Raw genomic sequence first — 12,025 nt, forward strand, 5'->3', positions numbered from 1 at the left:
TTTCTCTTTCTTCCCATCAATCTCTCTCTCCCCTCCCTCACCACCTCCTTGCACGGCACCCAGCACAGAAGCTCCTACCTCCTGCCCCGAGGAAGCAAACCCCGAGCCTAAGGCTCTGTTCGTTCCCAGCCTGGGCCACAACGCAGTCCTGGAATCAGGCCCACGGGCTCCGTCCGAGGCACAGGGCAACAGAATTCCACTGTAACATCACGTCCACCTGGTACAGCAGGGATTCCCCTCCCCCACAGGGGAACCGAGGCTGCAGAGGAGGCGCGACTTCTCCACGGCCACCCAGACCCAAGATTTGAACCCAGGACCCACGGACTCCAGAGTCTAGAGCTTTGGCCATTCCTTCTTTCGTCCGCTCCCCAGGCCCTGGTCACCGTGTAGCGACAGCCCCACACAATTCCCATCCCCCAGCCCAACACTCGGGCCATCTTGTAAATAGGGGGGGCTAGTTGTATATTGTCAGGGACCCCAGATTCAGGCCTTGAGAAAGGGATTATAGAGAAAGCAGAGAGGAGACCCCCAAAATGCCAACTGGAGAGACGGGAGTGAGACAGGAGGGGAAAGAGGGGGTGTGTTATCAGACGTGTCACCGCCACCCAGCCACCCAGCCGGGCTTCGAGAGGCAGCACAAACCATGGTCCTCTCATGGGGGCGGCTGGGTGTGGCCCAGTGGTGAAGCACTGGCCTGGCATGAAAGGGCCCTGGGTGTGGCCCCCAGCACGCAAAGGAGAGAGAGAGAGAGAGAGAGAGAGAGAGAGAGAGAGAGAGAGAGAGAGAGAGAAGAGGGAAGAAGCTGGGGGCACACACCGCCTGCCGTTGGGCTGAGGCTGGCTTCCAGCAGGCAGCAGCTCGCGCCACCTGGCCCGGGGCAGCCATCGGGCTAGGAATGACACCCCGAGACTGTGAGATGTCCCGTGAGAGGGGACTGAGCTCTCTAGGCTCCTGGGGGGCTCAGCATCTGCTGCGAGCTACAGAAGAGGTGGGAGACCACGCAGAGCCCTGGGGAAGAAGGTCCTGCTGGGCTTCGTGTGCCGCCTCTTGCTCTGTGCACAGCAGTGATCACAAAGCCACTCCTGTCTGTACTTGAAGGGACCCTGTCTGTCAGGCTGCAGCAACAGCCAGCATCAAAATACAGATAACTCCACCGAGGAGGAGACAAAGCGCTGCGTCATGGTTTACAGACACTCTGGAGAATGAACTCCACGCCATATCCACACAGAAAAGTGCTGAACTTGTGGCCGGGAGGGCGGCTACATAGTACATGCTCAAAAATCAGTGTGGCACTGCTCTGAGGGCATGCATGGGGCTCGCACTCCCGACACCTGGGAGAGGCAGGTTTGTTCTCCACACTCGCTGGAGAGGAGCCAGAGGTGGGGAATCCAGTCTGACCCAGGCTGGGATCAAGGACACGACCTCCCAAAGGAGCTCATGTCTAAGCTGAGGCCTGAGGAATGTACAGAAGTCAATCAAGCTGAGCAGGAAAGAAGGTGCAGGGAGAAATACAAATACACAAGAGCCGTGAAGGGAAGCTACCCGCTGAGAGAGGACCCTGTCCTCCGCACACAGCTCCAGGGGTCCTTAAGTGCCACAAGCCTCTCGTCTTGGAACTGCAGCCGTTAATTTAAGAGATAGTGGACGTGGGGTAATGGGGGCTAACAAGACAGACAGACACACATAGGGAGAAAAGACCGGGCAGGTGGTGGCCAAGACCCGGTGAGGCTTTCCTGACTCCGAGCTAGCTCAGCCAGTTTATTATACAGGTTCATCATCAGAAGGTTCACTGTGGGAAAGTTTCAGTCAAGCAGGCAATCTGAAGGACGCGGGATGGTGAGACATTAGGGTCATCTTCTTTGGCTCAGAATTCCCCATCCCTGGGAGAAGATGCTGAACTCAGGCCCCGACTGGTAGAGCCACATCTTCCCAGGTAGCCACCCCTGGTCAGTGTTACCATAGCAACTGGGGCATCTTGATCTGCACCTTTACACAGGCAGCTCCCAGCATAAACGCAGCCAAGATGGTCAGAGAGGCCACAGTTTAGATCACCACTCTCCACACTTCTGCTTCCTCTGGGCAGACCACCTGCTCTGGCTTGGCGGGTCCTCAGCCCTGGTCTATCTGGAATTTTCCCTTCCTTGAACGGAGATGAGAGATCTCTTTGTTGTTATTTCTTTTTTTTTAACTGCCAACTATATAACTGTATTCATGGTGAACGACAGAGTGCTCCTAAATGTGCTTGTGTTTTGGAGTAGCTGCATTGAGTTAAGCAACGTGTCCACGGACTCTCTTGCATACTATTTGTGGGGCCGAGGATCCGTCAGAGCTTCCCTCTGAGCCGTCTTCGAGTGCACAACACATGGCTGTCAAGTGCAGTCACCCTGTTGAACAACAGACCACAGACTGGGGAGCTCATCCCTCCTGTCTAACTCACTCCTGCTGGCTTTGACCAACGTCACCCTGACGTCTGTTCCCCCGGCTCCGTGTCTTTTTAAGATGCTTCTGATGGTCTGAGGCTGAGCAAAGGGGAAGGTCCCAATGTCCACATAGTCACAAGGAGACTAAAGAAGAAGAGTCCCCCAGATAAGCATCATCTCAGCAGAAGCCACAGATGCGGCTGCTCCTCCCACCTCCCCTCTCCCGCCATTACCAGCCCCACTGGCTCCTCTTTGGAGAGTCTGCCAGGCACTGTGTGTGCTTCCTCCTACATGTCTGCTTAAATGTCTCCAGGAGTGCGGACCTCAAGGCAGATAGATCAATGTGATGGTTTTAAACATGTCCACAAATTCTTCATTACCTCTCCTTTCAAGCATTTGTACCAATCCTTTACTCAAGCTGACTCACCTCTAATGAACAGAAAAAGGAAGATGTGACACTGTGTGGCCACTGAGCCTAGGTGAAATCGGCCATGTGGCTTCCTCCTTGCGCCCTCCTTCCAGGAGGAAAAGCCAGGGCCATGTTGTAAGAACAGTCGAGCAGAGCTGTGGAGGGACCCAGGGGTCTTACTTCATTTTGTGTTACCACAACAACTAGCTGAGACGGGAGACTTTATAAAGAAATGAGGTTCAGCTGGCTCACAGTTCTGAGGTCCAAGAGCTAGTACTGCTCAGTGAGGGCCTCGTGGTGGACATCATCACGGTGGTGGAAATGTGTGCAGAAGAGGTCAGGTGGCAAGATAGAGAGCAAGAAGTGGAGAAGGGCCAGGCTCGCTCTTTTTATAAAAAAACTGTTCTCACAAGGACTGACTCAGTCCTGTAAGTCCTGCATTAATCCCTCCTGAGGTGAGCTCCCAAGACCTAATCACCTTTCACAAGCCCAACTGAGACAGGAGAGAAGGGCCCAGTGCCCGACAAGAGTACTTCTCCTCCTCCATCCCTGACAGCTGTGGCTGCTCCCAAAGCCCCGGGGTGGCTCAGGGAGGCTTTGCTTTGGCTGCAGCAGCTTTGGGTCCATCCCAGGTGACTCTGCCCCACAGGCTTTCTGCACGACTCTCCCCTCTGCATCCGCTCCAGCTGTCCCCAATCCAGTTCATGAGGGGCACCTCCCCTGCCCACTGCTGGGACAGGCAGGCGCGACTCAGCAGGAAGGCCGCGGGAGGCTGTGCTGTGCTCAGGTCACCCCTCCTCGCCACGGAGCAAGCAGCCTTCTCAGTCACGCTGGGTCCCTCTGGGACCCCACCCATGGGCTGCCGCAAAAGCCAACGGATCCTTGTTCAGATGAGTTTCATGGCCCACGCAGGACTCCTGCCCCAAGCGCAGCAGGCGGAGCTGGCCGTCCTGAGAGCTGGTGAGGCCAAGGCCACCGACCTGCCAAGAGCCAGCAGAGCTAGTACTGCCGCGGGCGACTGCAGCAGTGGGGATCCACGCAGAGCTCGCAGGACTCCCCAGCCTCTGCGCTGAAGAGCTCCAGAGAGCCGAGGGCCACTGGCCTTCAGGGCTCAGGGCTGCTGTCACTCAGGCAGATGCACTTGGCCTGTTCGTAATTTCTATCCCAGTAAAAAAAAAAAAAAAAAACCCTCAGCCGATTGGTAATACCACCTCCACGTTGGCCCAGAGGGACCAAGCCTCCAACACGTGCACCTTTGGAGGAGACGCTCAGACCACACCCATGTGAGGAGGAACGGAGGCCTCCAACCAAGAGCCATGATGGGGCAGCTGGACCCCCGGGTCACGAGAGCCCCTGGGCCTCTGTTGTTGTAGACGGCTAAGTTTGGGGGCAATGTGTTACCCAGCAAGAGCTGGCTGACATACCTACCCGAGGATTCTCCTTGTAGAATAAGGATGATATTGTGTCTGCTTCACAGGGTGAGGCTTGGTGCAAGGCAGTTGTAAACCCCTGGTTGTCAAAGATTGGGTGCTGTGTCATGATGGTCATTACTGTCATGTTTGTTAGACAGAATCGTTCTGCCAAGTGGTCACTGCTCTTTGTGGAAGCAATCCTGCCAAAAATTGAATTGCAGAAGTCAGCAAAGTGCCTATCACACGGGACCTTGTAACACGGCCCGGAGGCTTTCGATTTCATCTTCAGGACAATAGAAAGGGGCTTAGTTAGGGAGTCTCAGGCTCAGGCTGGTATCTTACGGACTCTGGTGTCATGTAGGGTGGACACGGGACAGGATGGGATAATGACTGGGGAGACAGGACGGAAGGAGGAGTGTAGGGGGTGGAAACCTCGGAATGGGAGGGTTGCCTGGATTCAGGGTTCCTCTGAGACCGAGGAGGAATTGAAATGTAAAAGGTGAACCAAAGAACAGCAAGGTTTTCTAGCAAGAGCCAGCAGCTCTGGAGGGAGGCTGAGGCAGGAGGATCCCAAGTTCAAAGCCAGCCTCAGAAACTTACGGAGACCCTAAGTCACTCAGCGAGACCATGTCTCTAAATAAAATATAAAACAGGCTGGGGATGTGGCTCCATTGTTAAGGGCCCTTGGGTTCAAGTACTTAAAAAAAATAGCAGTTTTTCTAATCAATCCCACATTCCTTCTGGGGATGGAGAGGGGATGAAACCATGGATGAGCTTCCCTCAGTGGCTGTAATGAATTGCCCCAAACTGGGTGATGTAAGAAAGTATCAATGTATCATTTTGCTGATCTGGAAGTCAGAGACCTAAGTGAGTCCCATAGAGCTGAAATCAAGGTGTCCACAGGCTGCGTCCCCCGGAAGCCGTCTGGGAGAATCCATTCCTGTCCTTTCTAGTCCTTGGGGGCTGCTGCCTGCCTCACAGAACCAGCAGAGCCTCTTCCAATCCCTCCCGCCCGCAGCCCTCCTGCCTCCTTCTAATAAACCCTTGTGATGACATTGGACCCCCATATGATCCAGGATGATGTCCCCGTCTCAAGATCTGCAATGAGTCCAGCCTCCAACGTCCCTCTTGCCGTGGAAAGGAACATACCCTCAGGTTCTGGGGACCAGGTGTGGAGGGGGAGGGGCACGTGATTCTACCCCCTGGGGACGGGTGGGGGGGCAGGGGGTTCTTGGAGGACAGGAAACTCCAGAGACCTTTCAAACCCCAAAAGAGGTCAGAAAGGCTGTGAAGCCCGGACGGCAGCCCTGCTGGAGGGATCAGAGCCGAGAAGGGGAAGGACGGAAGGAAAGAGGAAATGAGCCACCCTAGCCACGGAGCAGGCAGAACCTCACCCCGTAACTTTCCCCGGGAAGGGAAAGCACAAGACACTCGGGGTTGAGATGGAGGGTCAGGGAACTTGGGGGCCTCGCCACCTCCCTCCTGCACTCTCCACTCTCCCAGGACTTCCGTTACCTCCAGGAGGGTGGGCCACCTCGTGGATGTGCTCACTGAGGTCACGGATTTCCCGCCTTCGCTCGCTGCCCCCTCCCCTTAGTGCAGTCACCCCCAGGCAACTCCAGGTACCGTCCCCGGCCGCTGTGAGGGTGCCTGCTGTAGCCCACGGCTCCCCCTCGCCCAGAGAGCTGACCTCAGCTCACAGCCGATAGCAGGTGACCACGGAGGTGCCAAGGCCAGCCCCTCGCCCCCAAGGTGCCATGCGTGTCCCTGTGGAGTCAGGGTGGGTCAAGGCTCCCGCTGAGAGCAGCTCCTCCCCTCGCTCTGTCCTCGCCCTGCGCTGGCCTGGTCCCTGCTCCTCCTGCCGAGCCTCCCCAGGGGCCCCTGTGTGAAGGGCCCTGAGAGCAGGAGGCACGTGGTCCCACATCTGCAATGAGCCCTCGCCCCCCCCCCCGTGCACCCCCGGTGTGAGTCCCACCCCCACAGGAAGCCTGAGGGTCCCCTGCCCCTCCCGTCACAGAGCGCCGCGTCACCTGTGCCTTCTGCAAGTCCATATCCCCCCAAAGACTGGAGCTTCCTGGGGGCGTTGAAGAGCGTCCTTCACCATCCTCCCCTAGAGGATGAGAGTTGGCTGAGGAGAAGACAGAAAGCGGCTGGGGGCTCTCCTGACCCCATCCCGGCCCCCAGCCACCCCAAGGAAACCAGGACTGGGAGCCGGTGGGAGAGGAGCAGCAGCTGGCAGGAAGGGACCGAGGTCGCAAGAGGGAAGTGGCCCCGGGGGACAAAGCCACAGTTTCCCAAAGGGCTCGCCGTGTCAGTGGCTGCCAAGCCTCTTGGAAGGCGTCAGGTGTTGGTCAGTGGCCCCAGGGACACTTGGGTTCAGCGACTCTCTGGGAAGACCCGGCTGCCGTCCTGCCCACAGCTGTGAGTTGCTGCAGCAAAAGGGACCACTCAGTTGTGGACAGCAGAGCAGCAGGAGGAAGCCGGGAGCGTCCAGGGCCCTCTCCCGGCAGAGCTCACAGGGCACAGCAGTCCCCAGGACTCCTGGAAAGGGGCATGAGCTCGGCAGAGGCTCGGTGCTCTAGGCTCTTCCCAGAAGGAAGCCGGTGTGAGCCCCAACTGCATGGGGCACACAAACAGCACCGTCACCAGGAGCATTCTCGGGAGTGCTGGTGCCAGCCACCCCAAACCCAAACTCCCAGATGCCACCGGGAGCCGGCTGTGGTGTGATACTCGATCCAGGTGGAGCATGACCGATCAGAACAGGCACCCGCTGTGGTGCTGAGGGCACCAACTCATTACCGGCAGGATTGTGAGAGGTCGTTGGACAAAGGTCGGACATGTGGTGGACTTGGCCACGACCAGCTTCCATCTAGAGCAGGCGTTCAGCCTTTGCTTTTAAGGCCTTCAACTGATCAGGCGAGGCTCGCCCACACTATGGAAGATCATCTACTTTACTTAAACTGACTATAAATGCTTCTCACGTGTTAAAAATGCGTTAGCCGGGGCTGGGGTTGTAGCTCAGTGGTACAGCGCTTGCCTTGCATGCGTAAGGCCCTGGGTTCAATCCTCAGCACCACATAAAAATAAATAAATTAATTAATTAAATAAAGATATTGTGTTCATCTACAACTAAATAAAAATATTTTTAAAAAAATATGAGTTAGCTGGGTGTGGTGGCGCACACCTATAGTCCCAGACACTCAGGAAGCCTTGCTGGACCCACTGTGGCCTGAGGACAGGGGGTCACATGAACCCAGGGGTTCAAGACCAGGGTGAACAACAGGGAGACGCCCCATCTCAAAAATAAATTAACAAATCCCTCGCTGTAGTTTAGCAACCTAACACATGGACCATCGCAGCCTCGGTTCGTGAGACTCCAGGAAATGCACTCCGGGTGCGGTCGAGGGGAGCAGGTCTGATTGCCTGGGCTGGCGGGGAGGAGGGGGGATCACGAGGGGACCCAGAGACCCGGGGACCACGGGGTGTTTTGTGTTTTGTTGTGGCTGTGGTTGTCAAGAGTCATCAATACTGATACTGCAAAGGGATGCGTTTCATCACGCACAAGCTGCTCCGTGACAACGTTGACAAGGTCAGCTCCGAAACGAAGAGCGCCCGGTCTTCTGCCAAATTGTGTTAGTGCGCATTCTGCTTTAAACGGCTGAGTGTGTCACTGTGCATATGTCGGAAAGGGCCAGATCATGTCGTTTTTATTTTTATTTTTAATTGACACGGACTATGTGTACCTATTTGTGGGGTCAGGATATGGTAATAATTCAACAGACACCAAATCCTTTGTGTTTCTTCGGTGAAATGTAGCCTCTTAAGCTTGTTTTCAAATGAAGTTGGTCTCATTGCACAACAGTAAATAATATTAAGAAGCTCAGTGATAATGTAACCATAGACTTCCTTAAAAACTCAATTTAAAAAAAAAAAAAAAAACTTGTGCAATTTCAGTTTCCTAACTGCATCCTGATTGATTAGAAATGGGTCTGGGGAATCCTGCGGCATGGCGGGTCTGAGCCTGGCCCCTCTCAGGCCTCCCCAGGATGCTGCCGCAGGCCGGGTGCTGCCCGCCTCTCCCACTGCGCAAGTTTCTGCCAAGACCTCTGCCAGCTCCGAGCTGCAGCGAGAGGAACTGCTACCTTCCACCCACCTCAGACGCCACCAGAAGCCAGAAGAGGATGTGGAAGGAGAGAGGGCCAGGGAGAAAGTGGAAAATCATCATCTTGGCTTCCGACAGTGGGGTCCCTGACCCCAGGGGTCAGTGGATGATGGATGGAGAGAGAGAGAGAGAGAAGTAGATAGACAGGGACTGGAGGTGTGGCTCCAGCCTAAAGGCAGGCGAAAAAAAAAAATAATAGCTGAACAGACTGGAAAATCAGCCACTCTCTGGATCCATAAGAAAAGGAGGCTTGGACCTGGACTGGAGTGGGGTTGGGGGCTGTGAAACCCGAGTTCTGAGAGGAGACTAGGTTCCCTGCTTGGCCGATTTCCTCTGGGTTCTTGTCTCATAAATTTTAAAGAATAAAATCCATGGACAATCATGGAAGAGAAGAGTAGGCGGAGCAGGACCTATTTAAACAGGAGGGGATAGGACTCCCACCACGAGGAGGGGCCTGAGAGCAGAGAAGCCCACTTGGGCGAGCCCCCTGGACAGTTTGTGTAGGGTTCTGGGCGGAGCAGGGAGCACAGTCTGTGTACAATTAGCCTTGAAAAGGTTATTTTACATCCGGGTTCTTCCCCAGCCTCTGGCTAGAGTTTGCATCTGGGCTAACCCCATCTTCCGTTTCCTGCCACTGGGTGGAGGGGTCCCAAGGGTGAGCCTCAAGGTCTTTCACATTTGAGGCAGACTTTGATGGTGTCAGTAACATGGCTAGGGGGACTCCTGGTCTTTGGACACCAGTTCTATTTTTTCCACATTCAGATGCAGGGTGCCAGGCCTGGGGGGAGGAGGGGACACGATGACACACCACTGGGAGGAAAGCCCACCCAGATGAACTGCTGGAGGCTGGAGAGTGGGAAGAGCCCAGGGGAGGCGCCAACCCTGCTGGACTCTCACCTCCAGGTTCTCACAGTGATTATCAGAGAAAAATGACCTCCTGCTTCTGGCCGAGGAGAAGGAGAGGAATCCTTTAGAAACACGTCACGGCACTCTGCGCTTCTTTCTGACTGATGGAGAATTGATTGCACGTACTGATGGCACACGGCGTGATCCTTTGATAGATGCTCAGGATGTGCCATGATCGGGTCAGAGTGTTTGACACTTCTGTCTCCTGAAACACTTGTCATTTCCGCGTGTTGGGAAACTGCTAATTGTTAGGAACAAGACACTCCCGTGACTAAGGCAGGAAGTGAACCAGGGGTCAGCAGGCTGTCCTTTATTCAGTGTTTAGTGGCAGAGTCAATTAGTGGAACCCTGGTGGGGCACATTTTCTGGGTAAAACATAACGGCAGGCTGAAGCAAGGGCCTGGTTTATAAAGGCTTCATTTAGGAGGGCAACTCCTGGGGTCCTTTATATTGGGGTCCTGCTGACCCACTAGGTGGGACAGGAATGTGGAGAGGGAATTCCCTGGGGCTTCTTATATTGGGGTCAGTGACCCATTAGGGTGGGGGTCAGGTGCCAGCCCCCATGGAGTCCCTTTTGTGTTCCCTCTCTCTGGCTGAGGCCTGGGATTGAAATGGCAAAGGTTCAGGAGAAATGTCCTTGGACTTATTGTCCGTATTCCTCACAAACCCCTCTCTTCTAGTTTCGTGAACTATTTGATAAATTGCCGTAGACTCCAGTGACATTGCTGGGCTGTAGGACCCCAGAGCCAGTTCCTCCCACCAAGCTCTTTTGGTATCAGCCACCCAACCTCTTTCTCCCTCTCCCTCTCCCTGACCACGGCCTCCCATGACCACGGCTCTCCTTCTCCTCCTGTGAGATTGAGTTTTTAGCTTTCCTCCTTGGACAGAGCATTGGCTTCTCAAGACCTGCCTCAGGAGGGCCTCCGGTTCATCAGAGCCTAACCTGCTGGGCTAGAGCCCACCTGATCTGGGGAAGGGAATGCCAGCTCTGTGCGGCTCCACCTTCCGCAGAGAGAAGGACAAGGCCAGCTCCAGCCCACGCCAGTGTCTTCTCCCACCTGGAGGGAGAGGGAGAAGTGAAGGTGAAGTCCACAGCAGGCCACAGGCTCACTGGAGAAGCTTCCTGGCCCCACAGACCTCACCACCACATGAGGAAGGCCGGCTGAGAGAACGCCCTTGACCTAGAGAATCCTGTCTGACTGCCAAGAACTACAAGGCATACTAAAAGACAAAACCACACCCAGTTCAAAGACAGAGAGCAAGGTCAGACCGAAGAACATGGACAGTAAGTCCAAGGACAATTTCCCTAAGCTTTTGTCATTCAATATCCCAGGCCTCTGCCAGAAGAAAGATCACAAAAGAAACCTGTACCTGACTGGCACCTACCCCCATCCTAAAGGGTCATCTGAGGCCAATACAATAAGCCCCAGGAAATTCCCTATTCACATTCCTGTCCCACCCTAATGGGTCAGTAGGACCCCAATGCAATGGCGAACTGCCCTCCTGTCAGACCCTAAATGAAGCCTACATAACCCAGATCCTTGCGTCAGCCTGCAGTCATTTTCTGCCCAGTAAATGAATAAAGGACAGCCTGCTGATCCGAGGTTTGCTTCCCATCTCCCACCTCCGTCACGTGTGCGTTGTTTGTCCTAACAAGAACCAGACATGGCAACTTCCAGTACCTCCGGACGTGATTATATTTGGAGACAGGGTCTTTAAAGGGATGATTAAGTGACAAGAAGGTCTTAGGATGGACTATAATCCACTTGACTGGTACCACAAGTAGAGGAGATTTGGACATGGACACCTACATGGGGGAGAAGACCACCTAAAACCCAAAGAGAAAGGCCCAGAAGAAATCAATCATGTTGGTCTCAGTCTCCCAGCCTCCAGAACCATGACAAGATACATCTTTGTTATTCAAGCTGCAGAGACTGAGGTGCTGAATGCCTGCCCAGCGCCTCTCCACGTGGCTTGGGCTTCCTCACAGTATGGCATCCCAAAGTATCAGTCTTCTTCCAAAGAGACTTGAGGATGCCAGTGGAGGGCAAGAAGCCCATTGGTTGTTACCTCCTCTGACAGTTCAAGCCTGGAACTTACCCCAAACTCTGTCAATCAAGCAAGCCATAAAGACCAGTCAAAACTCAAAGGTGGGGGAATGAGTCTCAACCTCCTAGAAAGAAGAGTCGGAAAGAAAATTCGACCATCTTTAATAAATCACAGACCCAGACTTACCAAGCTCCTTCCCTCCCCACATCCTCTTCTCCTGCTGCTCCCTCTGCCTGAAACACATTGTTCTCCCGTGGTTCATTTCTAGGATTCACCTGGATATGAACTCAAATACCAGAAAAGCCCTCTCTGGTCACCTGACCAACAATAGCCATTCAACATCACCAAGACCCCCTCTAGCTTGCATTTTTAAAATATGGATTCAGCACTCTCTCGCACACATGGGGATATATTTTAAGACCCCCAGTGGTATCCAAAACCTTGGAAAACACTGAACTTTATTGGACTCTGCTTTTCCCATAGGTGCAAACTCTGATGGAGATTAACTTGTGAATCAGAAGAAGTAAGAGATTAGTAACCATAGCTAATAATAAAATACAACTGTCACATATAGTGTGATAAAGTTATATGAATATGATCTCCATCTCTTTCTCTCTCTCTCTCTTTCAAACTATTGCATACATGTTTTTGGATCACAGCTGACCAT

The sequence above is a fragment of the Marmota monax genome, unplaced genomic scaffold (assembly GCF_021218885.2).
Source record: "Marmota monax isolate L192 unplaced genomic scaffold, Marmota_monax_Labrador192_F-V1.1 WCK01_AAM20220418_F8-fsc00102, whole genome shotgun sequence".
Taxonomy (NCBI): domain Eukaryota; kingdom Metazoa; phylum Chordata; class Mammalia; order Rodentia; family Sciuridae; genus Marmota; species Marmota monax.